The sequence below is a fragment of the Xiphophorus couchianus genome, chromosome 8 (genome assembly GCF_001444195.1).
Source record: "Xiphophorus couchianus chromosome 8, X_couchianus-1.0, whole genome shotgun sequence".
In the NCBI taxonomy this organism is placed as follows: Eukaryota; Metazoa; Chordata; class Actinopteri; order Cyprinodontiformes; family Poeciliidae; genus Xiphophorus; species Xiphophorus couchianus.
Genome location: NC_040235.1, coordinates 1,275,390 through 1,287,777, shown reverse-complemented (window position 1 = coordinate 1,287,777; position 12,388 = coordinate 1,275,390). Strand labels below are relative to the sequence as shown.

The 12,388-nt window shown below is 41.4% G+C and overlaps 1 long non-coding RNA gene across 2 annotated transcripts; it reads right to left on the bottom strand.

Annotated features, from left to right (window-relative positions):
* Positions 1-255: 255 nt before the first annotated feature.
* Positions 256-12,039, bottom strand: LOC114150070 (uncharacterized). Of its 2 annotated transcripts, XR_003596662.1 has the most exons (6): positions 11,619-12,039; positions 11,302-11,384; positions 9,941-10,098; positions 9,466-9,555; positions 908-1,039; positions 256-544 (listed from the first exon to the last, which is right to left on the bottom strand). It is a non-coding gene; the product is annotated as an uncharacterized LOC114150070 (long non-coding RNA). The 2 variants fall into 2 exon arrangements; XR_003596661.1 differs by lacking the exon at positions 11,302-11,384.
* Positions 12,040-12,388: the final 349 nt, after the last annotated feature.

Genomic DNA, 12,388 nt, shown 5'->3' with positions numbered 1-12,388 from the left:
ACAAAGTTACATCATGCAGTTGGGGGTTGCAAAAATAAAATAAAAAATAAAAATCAGTCCAAGGGCCACAAACGGCCCCCGAGCCACACTTTGGACATCCCTGACCTAAAACTATGAAAGTTTCAGAAATGAGTAAGGAAGCCTGGAAGGGCCAAAAAGGAGGAGCTGCTGGTTGAGTTTAATATCTGCTGTAATCTGAGATTAAACGGAAAACAAATTAATCCTGTTTGACGAGTTTAATGGTTCCAGTCATATAATAAACTAAAACACGAAACTCCTCCAGTCAGCAGCAGGTTCAGAAACCGAGACGATTGATTCAGACACACAACGTCTGAACTCCCAACACTCGACGCTTTTCTTCACTAAATGTCAAGTATTATTAACTGGAGGCTTAAATGAAGATAACCTGGAGCCGACCACTGTTACCGAGGAGAGGATTATCAGGCCATCATCCCAGGAAAACCAAACACCGGCCTGGACCAGAGCAGCAGCCGCTCAGCTGAAGGTCAACTGTCAGTCCAGATAATCAGGAGAGTCCAAACGGCTTCACACACACACGCCAACACACACACACCCCCACACACACACACACACACACACACACACACACACTCAATCAGCAGAGGCAGATAAATCAAAGAGAGACAACTACAGTCAGCATGTGGTGTGATGGAGAGGAAACTAATGGTCAGCTTCCTTCAGTTGGCGGAGTGTGTGTGTGTGTGTGTGTGTGTGTGTTTACGTGTGTGTGCGACCCGCGGGTCAGATCTATAATGGAGATCCTCTTCCCCATCACACACACATCATCTGCAGCAAACAGCTCAGAAGCAGAGACCGGACTGGAATGGACCGGACCCAGAGAATCTCTGCTTTACGTCCAGAAACAGGAAACAGTTTCAGACGTTACCTGTCAGCGGACCGCCCCAACGCCGCGGCGCTCCTTCAGGGCCGCTGAGCTTTCTGGATGCATTTCTGGCTCGACGGGTCCGGTTCAATCGGTTCCGCCGCTGGGTGTGTGTATGTGTGTGTCACACTCTGCCTGGAAATGAAAATATGATCATTTAGGTTTAGCAGTGAGGATCTGTGTAAATAATAAAGTCAACACTGGATGAAATAATAAACCCGTTGCAGCGTTTGCATCATACGGCAGAGAATCAGAGGATGAGTTTTTATTCGGTGGCTTTGATGAACAGGAAGCAGAAAGTGAAACAGGAAGTTGAGCAGAAACAAGCTGAGGGAATTTGCTCCCAGATGAAGGAGGCAGAGATGTTTGTTTTATTATTAACGTGGCGTCTGTTGTTTTCTCTCCAGGAAATGATTCATTCATCGTTTCTTTGGATCCGGCTTGTAAAGCAGAACCGCTGGAGTTTGGATCTTTTCATGTTTGTAAACAAACCCAGAACATGGATGTTTACGCTCTGGTCACACGTTTCCTTTCATCGTTTGTTCATTTCTGCGGCGTTTTGTCCAGTCCGACCAATCACCTTTAACCATGAGCACTGTAAGATTTTACTGCTTCATTTTCAGACCAGAAAATTTGATGTTTTTAAGTAAATCAACTTTTCTCTCGTTTTTACTTTTGCTTTCCAGCACTGAAAAAAAATTATTACCAAATATTTGTTATTTAGTTTCTAACGCAAATATCTTAATGCACTTGAAATAAAACAAAACTAACTTTTAAGTCACATTTCATCAAGATACAGCAGCTTGTTTTAAGTCAATAATTCCTTAATAAAGTTCTAGTTTCACAGAGATTATTTCACTTAAGACGAATAGAAAAGAAAAAATATCTCCTTATAATTTTTCTGCCAATTTAAAACCAGCTGCTACATTTTCTATCTGAAATATTACTTGTAAGTTTATTTTTCTTATTTTAAGTGAACTAAGATATTTGCATTAGAATCAAGACTAAAATACTTGGTAATATTTTGCGTTTTGCAGTGGCTGTCCCTGCAGTGAGCCTGGCGGTCTGCCAGGCTTTACTTCCCCCTCCAGGCTTATAGTGGTTTATTTTAAATTGGGTTTTTATACATCAGTAACAGTGAAGACGGATTAAGCTGGTTTTATGGTTGATAAATTGAACTGGGAGTCAGTTGGTGCGTACTGTTAGACATAAGATCAAGTGGAAAAACTTATAATTTATGTAACAAACTGCAGGACTGTTTTTCCAGAGGAGATGAATCGTGTCGTAAATCGTGTTATTAGTGGAACAAACAGCTTCTTGTTGTCGTCTGTGGTGCTGAAAAGCACCAGTTGCTGGCAGTGAAACGCCCCACAGCATGATGCTGCCTTCCTTTTCTCTGTGTGCTCTCACCAGGACAATCTGCTAGCTCTTTGTTCATTGGGTGTATTTGTCACATGGAGACGACGCTTCTGATTGGCTGGGATTCCAGCTGCAGTTCGGTGAAAACCAGCAGGAGCCTGACCTGATCGTAGGAGAAAACCAGCTTCCTGCTGCAGAGTTCATCACTTCCTGTTGCAGAGTTCATCACTTCCCAAGTTCATCACTTCCTGCTGCAGAGTTCATCACTTCCTGAGTTCATCACTTCCTGTTGCAGAGTTCATCACTTCCTGCTAGAGTTCATCACTTCCTGCTGCAGCGGCGGGCCGAGGCCTCCGCTTGGCGGCGGCGCTCGCTGCAACAAGTGCTTCCTAATCTGCGGTGATCTGGGCTCGGCGGCAGATCAGAGCGGATTAGGCAGATTAGCCGTTTCCAGCTGGAGACGAGCCGCCGGAGCTCCAGCCTGAACGCACCGAGGGCCGCGGAGCGTGGAGAATCGCGCTCAAAGCAAATGAAGGGATTCAGCATGTTTCTACAGTCATTACCGCGGCAACGGGACGATGTGTGGCTAATAGGAGGATGTAATGGACGGCCTGAGGCGGGCGAGCGACGTAGAGAGAGAAATGAAAGAAATAACTCCACGCTGATGAAATCCATGTTTTTTATTCCGTCGCCAAAACACTGTGATTTTTTACCTACTGAACAACAAAACAAGTATAAACTGAACAAAAATCACCGGAGTATTTTTCAGAGAAATGGATCATAGATTCTAAAATTTAAATACTTTTGTACATATTTGCTTGTTAAATGCAAACAGTTTTAGGTTTTACATGAAAACAAACTTTGTTGTTCAAACCTGGATGTATATTTTACTAATGCATCATATTTAATAAAATATTATTATTATTATTATTAATTCTGAGTTAATGCCTCTGGTAAGGCACAGGGAAGGTTCACCAAGTCGAAACTTATTCAGAAAATGTTTCCGTCTCTTCTTTAGTGCTTTAACTGTTCTGGAAAAGCGAACATGAAAACATATTTCTGAAATTCAGGAAGTTGTTTTGAATTTTCCATTTCCATCAACCTTTTCTGATCAGATGTTTATGAAACACGGCGAGCGTTGTGGCTCAGTAAGTGACCTGATGACCCGAGTTCTGTTCAGCGACCATTTCCAAATGTTCGTTTTATTTTTGGATCGCTCTCAGGGTCGGGTCCAGGTCGGCGTTGGCTCCTCTTAGCTTTCCTGAGTCGCTCATGGTGAAGCCGTAAAACCACACCGAGGGTTGAAGAGCAATCAGAGGAAATAAATTTGTAAAGTGTTTGTTCTAAGAAGTGAACCCGGGCTGGTTTTCATCAGAAACGGTTTGAATATTCAGGAATAATTTACCAGCCTGATGAAAACTGGAGTTAAAGTAAGGAGGAGCTGCGCTGGTTTTCATAACGGCCCGACTGGAGGAATTAAAGGGCCGGCTGCAGAATTAAACACCCACATTGTGACAAACAGCATTATGCATTAAAGCAGGCAGAGTGGGAGTTTGTTCTTCATGGAGCCGTTTTTAGGACACATGAATGTTAATGTCACAATGAAGCTTTCAGACTGTCGGAGCGGATCAGAACCGCTGCTGCCGCTCGCATGGACAAACCAGTTTATGAAAAGAAACCTTGCTTCCAGTCAGATAAGAATTAATGGGAACAGAACCACCGGGCCCCGGAGGCCCCCGGGGGCCCCAGTCAGATAACTAATGTAGCCATTGAATTTCAATGAATCCCTCAGAGGAGAACCGCCTTGAAGTCCGATCCATTTAACTCCCACCAATCACACGGATCCGTCCACCAGCCGCTCTGCAGGGTGAAACCAGGCTGCAATGCTCTGTGGAGCCTCCGGGGGCGCCATGGAGACGCTCTGAGCCACAGGCAGGAGGTTCTGGAAGGTTCTGGAAGGTCCAGGAAGGTTCTTTAAGGTTCTGGAAGGTTCTGGTGAACCGAGGCGAACCTCCATCCAACAATCCGTCAACCAGAGGTTGGACTAGACTTTCTCTATCCGCCATTTTGACTGATGGCGTCAAAAAGAATCGTTTCATAATCTATTCTTACCTGTCAGTTTTTAAATAATATGTTTAATTGGACTGAATTCTCTTTCAGTTTAATTATTATTGAACAATCTGAATGGAAAATCCACAATGTGCCATCAAAGATGAATTTATGTAACTTTTTCTCCACTAACCTTCATATAAATATAAAATTAAATGTTAGTAAACTTATTAATGAACATGAACTGTTGGCCCACTTTAAAGCGTCTCAGGGTTTACATCCGTCTGAGGCTGAATCCACGCCGGGATTAGAAGCGCCTCTTCAGCCACAGTTTGGAAATCAGGGAACTTTTCTCCAGCTGAAGCGATCAGAACGCCGGAAAACGAGAAACTTTGAGTTCAGCGTTCAGGTCAGAGACGATCAAATGGGAATTTTTTTAATCATTATTTAGATGCTTCTGTCTGCGTAAAGTTGAAAATGTGCATCTGCACCATCAAGGTGTGTGAATTTAATCTGTCAAAATGACGGAGGCCTTCAGAACCGGTTACCGTGATCCTGCACCATCAATCCGTCCATTTACAGAAACTCCTCCAAACGGATGATTATCATGTTTTCATGGACATTAAAGCTTCTTTCTAATCTAACCTCAGCAGACGTCTTCAGGTAGACGTCTCTTCACCTTTCACCTTTACATCCACGGCTGTTTTCCTCCAACATGGAGGCGTTTCGCCTGCAGCATTCAGCCAGCCGTCGGTCCGGATTTCCTCCAGAGCTCGGCCAGGTGAGGCCGGATCACTGATCCGGACTCCTCCTCCTCCATAAATCAGCCATGTTCTGCTTCTTTACGCCTCCTCCTGCTGTAACGAAGCGTTGCTGATAAAGTGATTGGAGTCTGATTTACTGCATTGATTTGTACACAGAGCGCCTGCAGCTTCTCCACGGCTGCAGGTGACGGAGACGTGATGCTTCATACGTTATCGTTCCTCCACTGCTGCTCCTTTCTTCCCCACATGGAGACAAAATGGAGAGGATGTGGCGATGCATTCAGGGACCGTGCTGCTGCTTCAGTTTAGACAACTCCAGCTAACATCAGAGCCCAAAACAGCAAACAGTTTATCACTTCAATTTGCTTCAGTTTGATGCTTCAAAATCAGACAGTAGAAAAAAAGGATGATTAAAATGGAGAGAATCTTATTTTCTCCATTTAAAGAAGAAGATTTAAAAGGATGCAGTTCAGAGAACGCAGGCTGAAATTAGGGACTTTTCAGATTCCTGAAGCCACTTTTCTCCAAAACTGCAGTTTTGAAGAGGAAAAAACTGTTGGTTGAAGATGTTTATTAAAAAAAAAACATTAAACGACTTTTCTGAGTGTTTCAGATTTGTCCAAATTCATCGAATCGATTTAAAATGTCTGCTGACAAAAACATCTCAGACTTATTGAAATAAGTCGGCCCTTCTGATCTCCGTCTCTCGAGTTAAAAATAAAAGTTCCTGACATATAAATTAGCTTTACCAAATAAAACGGCATGATGGTGAATAAACACGTCTCTCCAGTTTTTCTACAATCACCGAAATTCACGCAAAATCAACAGAAATACCACATTTTTCATGCTAATGCATAATTATGCATTTATTTTAAATTTTCCACAGAAATGATCGCAAACATGGGCTTTATGTGATGCTACCTCCTGCCTGCAGGGGGCGCTGCTTCAGACTGCTACTATGGAGCAGCTGCCTCAGACATTAATGTCTGACGAAGCTCATCAGTTTACCGACTTATTAAAGTTCATTATAGAGCAAAATGTTGGTGTCCAATAAATCTGTTTGTTATGTATTTTCTCTTTATCTCTTTTTTGTATATTTTAAGATTTTGGAAAAGGTTTAATCATAAAAAATTAAAATTAAAATCACAAAATTCCTTCCAAATATTTATAAAGTAAAACTACAAAATCAGTGAAATAAAATCTAACTTCTGGAGCAACTGATAAATGAGTAAATATATATAATAAAAATAAATATTAATTAATAAATAAACAAATACATAAGTGTAAACAAAAACATAATGCATCCATAAACTGATTGATTTGTGATTAATTCCCCCATTAGGAAATATTTATTTTATTTTATGGGGTTATTTATTTATGGTACTGATCAACAGTAATCGTATTTATTTAGTTATTTCAGTTATTTATGAATTGAACCAACCAGATGTTGGAGGACGTCCTTTAAATAACCCGATCCGTCAGAATGATGAAGCTGTTGGTTGTAATAACTTCCTGAAACCTCTCAGCCAATCAGAGTGGAGCATCCGCTGCCCTATAGATTCCTGTGCACCGTTTGTTACGGTCAGCCTGTTAATTAACGTCCTGCTGGCGTTCCCAGCATGCAGAGCGACCCGATCCAGTCGGAGCGGGTCATTAAGGCCTTCAGAACCGGACTGTTGGGCCGTCATCCTGTGAGGAAGCTCATCAGCTTATTACCTCGCCGGCTCGATACGGAGGAGATGTCTGACATTTACTGCAGGAACGCTCATCAGACAGAGAGTCTAACGAGAGATTCATCCTCCAACAGAAACCAAGCAGCTCTGGTTACAGCAGCTTCCACCTCATTAAACCAATCAGTTCCTCCCAACAAGTCATGTTTAAAAGTCCAACAGGCTTCAGACTCTGATTTTTATCAGACCTCCCTCTCTCCGCTCAGAACCAGAGCAGATAACACGGTCTGTCCACTCAGCTCTGGGTCGGCAGCGTCTCTTCTGGATGAACAGGAAAAAAAAACTAAACTTGGGTCGACTCTTTCTAACCACCTGTGATCTGGAGGTGAAGCCAGCAGCCAGCGTTTGCTCACTAACTCCTCACCAACGTAACTAAAACACTGGAAACTTCAGGAGAAGGTCGTCAGACTTTTACATCACAACAACAAAGTTTAGATTAATGTGGAAACCAAGAGATTATCATATCCTGGAGATAAAACGGTAAAAGGATTTTCAGTAAAAACACAGAGGGACATGACAGCCTCTGCAGCACCACCTGCAGGCCTGAGCTGTAGGTTTAATATCAACCTACAGCTTCTGATTTTACCACCTTGTTTCCAAAGCAGCAACAACCTCCAACAAGCTGCTGCCACCAGGTGGCGGTAATGCAACAGAGCAGCTTTAAAGCAGCAGAAGAAGACCGTACGTTCTGCCAGGAGAATAAAACCCAAAGCAGTCGCTTTGACTGACGCAGCCAAAAAATAAAAATCCCACCGCAATTTATTTTTACGTCATTTTTTTAAATAATAACGACATACAGTATTCGATAGTGAACAGAAATGGTGCTTCAGTAGAGATCGGAAATAAATCAACTTCATTTTGTTCTCCGTTTGCCGAAGGCCGCCATCTTGTCTGATAATCATGTTTTACAGCTTTTCATTATTTGGACTTTAATTCAGGTCAATTCACAAAAGGTTGAAATAAAAGACAGATTTGGAAACTATTATCTTCCATTTGTAACTACGTTTTAAATAAAAATCAGTTCAAATCAGAAATAAAATTGGTTGGAAATCTGTAGTGACTGGAATTAATGAAATGAAACGATTATATTTCAGTTATGTAATTCTATCACCGGTTTAAAAAATGAGTCAAAGACAGAAAACATGCGTGAATCTGAGGAGACACTCTACCAACGACCAACAGGGTGGGAATTTCACTGGACTGGATTTGATTAGGACATAAAAGCAAACAAAACAGGTGAAAACAGGATGTACAAGTCACCAAACCACAACACATCACAGAGCAGGACGAAGAAACGCTCATGTAATCCTGCTCTGTATGCATGTTATATACAATTTATAACTATTTACATGTAAAATGAAATGAATTCTTAGCAACAGAAACTCTTCAGATGAATCATGTCAAAGCATCAGAATGCAGGTGGTTCTGGTTCTGGTTCTTCCTGCTGAATCAGAGCCATAAACAGACTTTTACATCTGATCCAGTTTCTGGCCTCCTGCTGAGCAGCTTCATAAAAAGCAGAGAAGTCTCGACCTCTGACCTCTACATCTGCTGCAGAAGAGGAGAAGCTGGATTTAGCAGCAGCTTGGCTGTTTTGTTGGGAGAGCAGCCAGAGAGGAGAGCTGGCAGATGGATCCAGATAAAGCGAGCGCTGCAGATTCATAATGAAAACCTCACAGCTGGAGCAGCGCTGCTGTCACGTCCAGTCTGCAGCTCAGTAACACTTTATTACTGATGGAAACCATCCAGAACTATAATTATGCTTCACAGAGGAAGGAGCCAGCTGATGGTGTTGAGTTTTCCTCATCTAAGTGAACATTTTGTCATTTAAACGCATCCAGCTCACAGGGATTAATATTAACTAATCACAGCAGGAGGCAGGAAAAGACACCAGAGTTCATCACCTCACTGAGGTGTTTGGTATTTATATTGCTCCCACGTTCACTCCAAGCTCAGCAGAGAAAACATCAGAAAACAATAAAACATGAGGAACAATGTGAGGCTAACACAAACACTGCATGTCTGCTGGACAGGAAGCAAAAATGAAACTCTGTTCCTGAACACTGCGTGAATTATAAGTTGGAAATTTAAATCGCAAAACTTTTAGGATTACAGTTTTTGTCATTCATATTTATGAATTAGTCAGATTGAGCTTTTAAACCTCGAGTTAGAGTTCTGGTTAGCTGGGTCTCCAAGCTACAACGTTTCTCCTGACTTCCTTCAAAGCTTCAAAAACAGTTTTCTGGGTATTTGTCTCAGAAATACCAGGATAAAGTCGCAATAATTCAAGAATAAAGTTGTAATGTTGGGAGAATGACGTAGTAATTTTATGAGAAGCTGAAAAAGAATTAAAAATTAACACGAGTAACATTGAGCATCTTGTGAAATTCTACGTTGACATCAGTTTTACAAATAAGTAAATATTTAATCTTTTAACTCATCAGCATCAAATCATCATCATCAGCAGAAGTTTGAACGACAGTTTGAGAACCACAGACCCATCCGCTCGCTTCACAGCTTTCATCTCATAATCTGTCATTTTTTTATAATATTCTGTTTTTATTCTATTAATGTTATGACTTTATTCTCATAATCAAACAGAAACAGTTATAGGAGAGAGCAGCTCTTGGTGTGGATGTAAATATTCACACATCTTTACCTGGTTGATGTGGAGGAACATGGCGGCTGGCTGAACCTCACCTGAAGTCAACAGGTTGGAGGGAACCGGGCTGAACCCAGAATCATCAATCTGTGGACACACACACACACACACACACACACACACACACACACACACACACACACACACACACACACACACACACTGCATCAATACATGTTTACTGTCATGCAAAACCGTTACAAATGAGAAAAACAAACTGACTGTGTGAGATATCATTAATCTTTAATCACCTCACAGTAAAATCATCAAAGCACCAGCAGATCTGAAGGATTTTTCTTTAAAGAATCAATGAAACACTGAATATATTTCATCTTTTAATTCAAATTCCAGTCATATTCCTGAAGCAAACAGTTTTACAAAAGAGCTTTTTTCTCCTGAATCCGAACCGATCAGAACAAACGTTGAGGTTTAAATAATCATTTCTAAAATGTCACGTTCTGACAGTTCTTACCTGCAGAACTCATCTCAAGGCTCCCTGTCAGCGGAAACAGAGGGAAACAGGTGGAGACGTTTCTCTGAAGTGAAATGCATCAATGATTGTGTTGACAGACGCTCTAAACATCGGCGTACGTCTCAGAGCCGCTCGTTTCCCTCTGCAGGAGGCGCCGCCTGACGAAGAGTCAAAAACACATGAAACAAAGTCAGAGCTGACAGCAGCTGCTTCACTGGGGGTCTACACTTACTGAGTCACACTCCACCATCTATCTACCATCATTTAATGAACGTTTTCATTCATTAAATGGTGTTAATGTTCACAATGTTTAAGCTGGAGCTTCTATTCACCACAAATCTGGAATTAAGTTCCAGAAAACTGTAAAACAGCTGAAACACTGAGTTCCTTCAGTCCAGACTGAACCTGCAGCCCATGTGAACCATAATAAATGAAACATTGAATTTTGATGATTTGCTCGCCTGTCACTGGTTTCTGATGCTTTCATTACTTTTATTTCTGTGTTTTTAAGATGTGAAGCACTTTGATGAAATGTTCTGTACAAATAAACTTTATTGATATTGACTGGTTAAACACGGAGCAACGAGGTTTTACTGCAGCTGGTAAAACTCATTCAGACGTGACTCTACATTAATATTTAATGCAGATCTTCATCATCTACCTTTAGTCTAGGAGTGATTGCTGCTTCATTTAGAAACCAGATGCATAAGAAACATTTTCTCCTTTCTGTCTGACATTTGATGAATGGAGCATTAATGAAGAAGCTCAAAATCAATATTTGTTAGTTACCTTTGAACATTTGGTGAATCTAAAATGAGTTTTCTGTAATCCTGGCCAATTTTTCCTGACGGAACCAGTGAGAACGGCTCAGGTTTGCAGGAAGTCTAGTTTAAAACACGTTTTCAGATGTGAGGTCGGGGTTTAGTGACGGCGGCGCCACCACGTTGGACCCGCTCCGTCTGCATGTTTCAGCTCCTCCATCTAAAACCCATTTGGACCCAAACTTCTACTTTCTGTCTGACGTCTTTATTTGTTGCTTCAATGTTTTTTCCTGACATTCTGTGAAGCGCACCATAATGCTGCCACTGCCGTAATTCATGGTGGATGTTCTCAGACTTTAACGTTCCCTCCTTCCTCCTCCTAACGTAACGACAGTCATTACGACCAAACGGCTCCATTTTGTTTCATCAAACCAAAACGTTGATGAAACAAAATAATATTTTGGTTCCAATATTAAACCCAAACCTTACTGATGGTCCACCTTCTGTCAATAAATGATAAACATTTCAGAAAGCATCAGAACTCATATGATTATGAAATCTGTTATGATGGATTAATATGAGAAACAGATGCTGAGTTACCGGTTGCTATGGGGACTGAATCCTTTTTCCTGAACCAAACAGTTGCTGAGTGAAAACTGGAAGTCATGTTCTGGATTTTGCTCCTGTAAAGTTCAACATCTGTCAGCGACAGGAATGATGGTCATTGTCAGTAACAGTAACTGTGAGGCAGCGGCCATTTTAAGCATTTCCACCAAAGAATCATTACAAGTTTCTGCTTTTTGAACACAAAACAATAAACATTGTTGAAACAAAAACAAAGAATAATGATTCACATAAACACCGCTGGAGATAAAGTCTGAAACACATCAGCACTGAGACCAGCGGACATTGCTCACCTTTGTTGATGACATCCGCCGCCATCTTGGTCCGTAAAAACAGAATTTCCTTTAGACTGAAAACCAGCCGTGCTCCACATTTATCGGATCCTGTTGATTCCCTGAGGTCTTCGTATCCACCAGACTTCCGCCTCCTGAGCTTTTTTGTAACTATTTCAGACTAACAGCTAAACTGGATCAAACACGGAGCCATTACTGTCTGTTCGCCATGATGACTCAGCGGAATAAATGTCCCGGCTGTTTAAACCAGGACTGTTTCTATTCGCTCGCCATATTTCTCTGTTAATGTAACGTTGCTGCCTTGAACATTTGCTCATAGTTTAGTTTATTCTACCGTCGCCATGATGCCGTGTTTAACCTGGCAGAGGGGGGGGGGGGGCTGTTCCGGTGGGCGAGGTCACTTCTTCCGGGTTGGCTATTCCCGCCCTTACCTCGGCGCATGTGCTGTCGCCTAGCAACCGTCACAGCTCTAAACTCAAGCTGTTAATTTATGAATTATATTTGGGTTTTGTTTTTTTTACAAATCCTTTGTGCTTTTGCTCAAAGACTGAAATTGATTCTAAATATATGTTTTTGAACAACTATTGTTATTATTAGTGTTTATTTATAATTATTTACTGAGTTTATAGGAAAATTTAATTCTGCTTTATTCACAACAAAAAACGTATGAAGCTAATTAGCTTCACTCGTCCATCAGGAGACAAGACTTTTGTATCGCCAGATTTTAATATACTTATATTTAAAACTCTACTCCTCTCCCAATCGTCTTA